Source organism: Clarias gariepinus, chromosome 26 (genome assembly GCF_024256425.1).
Source record: "Clarias gariepinus isolate MV-2021 ecotype Netherlands chromosome 26, CGAR_prim_01v2, whole genome shotgun sequence".
In the NCBI taxonomy this organism is placed as follows: domain Eukaryota; kingdom Metazoa; phylum Chordata; class Actinopteri; order Siluriformes; family Clariidae; genus Clarias; species Clarias gariepinus.
In genome coordinates, this window is record NC_071125.1 from 519,414 (window position 1) to 524,730 (window position 5,317).

At 36.1% G+C, this 5,317-nt stretch overlaps 1 long non-coding RNA gene across 1 annotated transcript; it reads right to left on the reverse strand.

The window, feature by feature from the left end:
* Positions 1 to 2,095: 2,095 nt before the first annotated feature.
* LOC128514104 (uncharacterized) lies at positions 2,096 to 4,288 on the reverse strand. Its single transcript, XR_008356437.1, has 3 exons — positions 3,999 to 4,288; positions 3,166 to 3,220; positions 2,096 to 2,537 (listed from the first exon to the last, which is right to left on the reverse strand). It is a non-coding gene; the product is annotated as an uncharacterized LOC128514104 (long non-coding RNA).
* Positions 4,289 to 5,317: the final 1,029 nt, after the last annotated feature.

The following is a 5,317-nucleotide window of genomic DNA, read 5'->3' on the forward strand; positions in this document are numbered from 1 at the left end:
ACGCTCATGGTGAGAAGCATCTCTCAGTGCGTTTAATTAGCGAGTTTATTCTCCTGTGATATCGAGGGAAGTTTCCTTCACCGACATTCACTGCAAACGGAGCAGTGCGCACCATGTGAAGTCCACTTCGGAATGGAACACAGCCAGAGTGTGTGCAACAGATCAACCGTTATCAGCGGTAAAAGGATTCAGGCTCCACAACCAGTGGCGGTGTTAGGCACGTGCGAACGGGGCAGCCGTCCAGGGCGGCATTTTTTTCATGACACGTGGGGGACGGCACACGAACTTGGAGGTAAAAAATCATAATCTGTGGCGGTTTTCTGTTATCTATGATACCCGTGCCGCCCCTGGAGAGGACAGGTCACCTCTCCCAAATGAAGCGGACAGCCAGGGACCGGGGCTAAATGATGTCAGTGACACCTGACTTTCTTACAAATAACGCAGGTTTCATTCAAAATATTATAAACACAGACCAATAATTAGCACTTTTTGTCATTTATTTAGTTGTGTGAAAGACCAAACTGGCCAAAGCTGTCAGGTGACCAATTTAGGAGAAAAAGAAAAGAAGATGAGGAGAAACGGGCAAAAGATAAAGGTATGTAACGATGTTCTCTCTGTGTGATTAATGTATTCATGTCATTATGTTCATTAGTGGTATAACACAGGGGCGTAGCAAGCTTTTCAAAAGTGTGGGGGATGAATGTGGTTTGTTTAACAATAAAAATGATGAATACAATGACAGAAGGGTACAAAAGGTATTAACATACTGTACAAGATATAAAAAGATAAAATATAAAAAGCTTTCAGTTTAAATGAGTGATAGTGATACTAGAGTGATACTAAAAACACACTCAGAACACACTTGCTAGACTTGCTAAAGATTTAGAATCAGAAATACTTTAATAATCTTAGGGAAAATTTATTTTGTTACTCCAAATATACAGACAACATTTCATACAAACATACTGTATATTCAGAACCAAAATATAAACAACTATGTACATATATAAATGCAACCAACAACAACTGACCAAATAACATATAACCAACTATATCTCTCATTTAAAAGAACCAAAAGTGCTCTTTCTGCTCTCCTTACAAAAGACAAACGGCTCAGCAAGCTTTTTTCTGTTTCCCCTGTCCAGCTTGTCTTTATGTACACGGCACACAGCAACACTGTTGAGGCGAGTTTGGGTCTTCGTGCTGCGTAGCCATGTTTTCAGCCTCCGGAGGCTGCTGAAACTCCTTTCTGACTTTGCTGATGACACAGGCACAACTAGAAGGAGTCGGGCAACTGTTTCGACTTGGTCAAAGAGACCACGGACCTCTGGGGTCATTCCTTGAAGAACTGCAACAACTTCAGTACACTGAAAAAAATAACTTGTAAGATTTACTTAATAAAATCCTCGTAACAATTTGCACACATAAATTTTAAGTAAATTTTATTGCTCCAATATTAAGTAAAACTCACCCGTAATTGTCAGGTAAAATCTACTTAACAATTAAATTAACAATTAAATAAACAATCAAAAAAAATTAAGTAAAAGTTACATAATTATATTTAATGCACAAGTTAGATTTATTTAAAATAATCTAGTAAAGTTAATTTATTGTTGTATCAGCAGGAACCTTGATTTTATGAAATTATTAAGTAAATCTTACTATCATTTTGTTTTATGAGATTTTCCCTTACTTGGTTTTATTAATTTATATTACTCCCTATAATAATGTACACATTGCTAATTTATGTTTTGCAAAGAAACTTAAGTAATTATTTAATCTATATCATTCATAAATCACACAACTAAAATATAATTAAACAGTTTATTCACCAACATTACCAAATATTTTTGACATTCACAGTCTAGGTACAGGTTGTCTTTTTAATAAATGTGCATTCAGATAAATTTTGCATCCATAGGAACATCTGATCAGCACCAGGGCCTGAAATACTTGTTTTAAACAAAATTGTGTAAAATAATAATAATAAATTAATAAATTAATAAAATACAGCATTCATTTAGAAATAAAATACAGCAGAAAATACATTAAACAAACTGTAGAATAAACTTTAAAAACTTAATAGCCCTCTGTAGCAGTGAAGTTGCAACATTCAAATCAGCACTCTGGACTAGTGCACTTAAAAGTATGCCATTGAAACTTAACGCATTAAAACATTTTAAGCTGAACATGTAAACACTGAACATGTTCAGACAAGTAGTCAAGCCATATCAAATGTTTTAAGATGATAACTTTATCTTTAAAGCTTGCACTTTTGGTGATAGCTTAATCCCACCAAGTTCTAAAAGAACTTTCTGAAATAGCTCAAATGTGTAGCGCAGTGCACGGGGGTCTGCAAGGTTTATGGCATAAATTATTCCCATAAGCAGTGCACATGCATTTGCAGTATTGCCACAATATTGCAAAATTTCCTTTCCTTCAAGGATTATGGATACACCAACTGGTTCCTCCCCTTCAACAGCACGGACAACAAGGATTTTAAGAATGTGCAAACTGGCATCACTTCGTCTGTCCTCCTGCATAAAATTTACAAGTAAATAAAAAAATATATATATTTTGAGAAACAAAAAAATCTGAATTGCTTCAATCACCTGTGATGACTTCATTATCACAGAGAAAAAATAATAATAAAAATGATTGATTATAAAAAATGACCATCACTTCATATACTTCAGATTGTTAAACTTGGGTTAAATTGCTTTAGCAATAATCTTGCATCAGTAAAACATTCTAAAACATGTCATGAGATGGCCACACTCCATATAGATTACTCTGCACCTTTACAGTGTCAGGAAATCCTATGATGAATGCTGAGTTTGTATTTAAAGGGTTTTTCAATTTTTAAAATTCTTTCAATCATTACTCAGATTTATGTATTCATTTGCATTTGGTATATGCTTCTGTCCAATGCAACAAACACTATATTCAAGGTACAAGTTTTTATTTATAACTTGTAATTTACAATTACTTGCTTTTCCTGGGAATCAAACCCATGACCTTGGTAGCATCATGCTCTACTGTTTGAGCTAGATAAACTGTAGATGGTCATCACTAAGCAGGAAATGTCCACCCCTTCATCTAACTTTATCTTGTAGTAAATTTAACATTTTAAATTGTATAATTAATAAGAAAACAATGCTTTACCAGGCAATCATCAGAGATCCTCTTCAGATTCACGTCTCATCTCTACGCTTTGTTTCTGTGAAAATATTTACATTGTATCATTACATAATCTTTTATTAGTACAACTACATTTAGCCATTTCTTCATCTTTTGTAAGTTTGCCTTTATTCAAAGAAAATTACAAAAGAGAAAGGCATCAAGCATGTCAAGCAGTGCTACTAACACAAAGTTTCTGACATTGTTAGAAAAATACAAGATAGAATAGTCAGGGATTAAGGAAAAAGTGAGAAGCAAGAATCATGTGTGGAAAGATGAAGCATGCAAGGTCACAGGATGACTCTACTTCTTTTTCTTGTCTGCAATGTGATTTGGACAAATTAGAGCTTCTGTCAATACTGTATGAACATATGTACGGGTTCATTACAGTTGAGATTTAACTTGTAACTTATTAATAAAATTCAGATAAAAAAAAAACAACGTTTATTGCTAATGCTCTTTTACCATTTAATGCTTTAACACACCTGACTCAGTTTGTTCAGAAAGGTCATCTCACTGGCGGACCTTTCTCTAAACACGCCGTTTTCACGAGAGGTGGGGGTAAGAAACACGCATCTCGTTCTATTAAACCACGCGCTCGGTTCGTTATTATTTTATTTATTTATTTTTTCAATTTTTACCACAGGACCCCTGTGGGGCTCCGTAGGTTCAGGTTTTTACACGAAAAACGGTGTTTTGTGAATCTCCACACTATTAAAAACTGAAATATTGCTAATTGTACGTCCTGAGATTAAGATGAACATTAATTGGGGGTCATGAAAGTGAGAATCACATCCAAAACAGAAAAGTAAACTTACCTCGAACACGCCAAACTCCAGCTCCAGCCACGCCGTGCTGTACCTCCGTGATGATCCCCAACCGACTGATCCACAGCGCGGGTACAGCGTCTCCAAACACGCATGCGCCGTTTAATTTGAAATTTAAACTAAACTTAAAAAGTAAAATTTACTTAATATTATTAGGTTTATGTGCAGTGACTATAAAACATGTAAATCTTACAAGTAAATACATAATAATATTTAACTCTTTCCACTTAGTTAATTTATTACACGAATTAAATGTGTAGGTATTTAAACTTTTACTTAGAAAATTCTAGTTCTCCTTGAAATGTATTTTTACAATGTAAAAATTATGATGGTTAATTTAATAAATTTTACCACACCAAAAAATCATTTTTTTTCAGTGTACTAGACTGGAAGCTGTACTTTATTCTGAACAATGCAAGCTGAACTTTGAGGATGTCTGGGTTGATTTCTGGGTACTGTTGGACACCAACATGTATTTTTCCAGTTAATAGAACTTGTTCCAGGTGCCTTAACATTTGCATTCCTTCCTGCTCTAATCTTTCTCTAAACTGCATTTCAGCAACATCCAGAACTTTGTAGAATTCAGTCCTGTAGTAGTCAGAAGGGGACACGTGTACATGTGCAGGAGCATTACCTGTGAAGCGCTGAGGTGGGATACAGACACGAGGAGCAGCAATAGGAGTGAGATGAAGTGTTTCACACATACTTGTTGCTTTCGTGTAAAGAGCCTGAAAACTCTCTAAGTTTCTCTTTTTGCTGAAACTTTCCTTAACACAGGCAACAGCTGAAAGCATCCCATCTGTGGTCTGAATTGTGCTCTGAAGGGACATATTCAAAACCTCCAACCTTCTTGTGATCTCCAAAGTACACAGAAGACCAAAGACAACATTTCCCTGCTGAAATGTGTCATAAAGCCCCTGTGCCTTACTAGCCGCATCAGACTGACTCACTGCCATTTCAGCCAAAGCCTTGATTATGCACTTGTACTGGTTTAGCACAGTGCGGATGGCACTAGCGCGAACGGTCCACCTTGTTGGACACAGAGGTCTTATCGTGTGACATGGACCCTCACCCCCTCAGACCTTGCAATTCCCTTAAATATGTCCTTCAGTTTCCCTGACTGCCCAAACAACACACCCAACTCATTGACCCAATCCAGAGAATTACGGATAAATATTGAGGCAGTACAGGACCTCTGTGTAATTAGGTTATTAACACAGTGTGCAGCACAATGAACATAGGGAGCCAGAGGTTGTATTTTTCTTATAATGGCCTGTGCTCTATTGTATTTGCCAGCCATATTTGCGGCC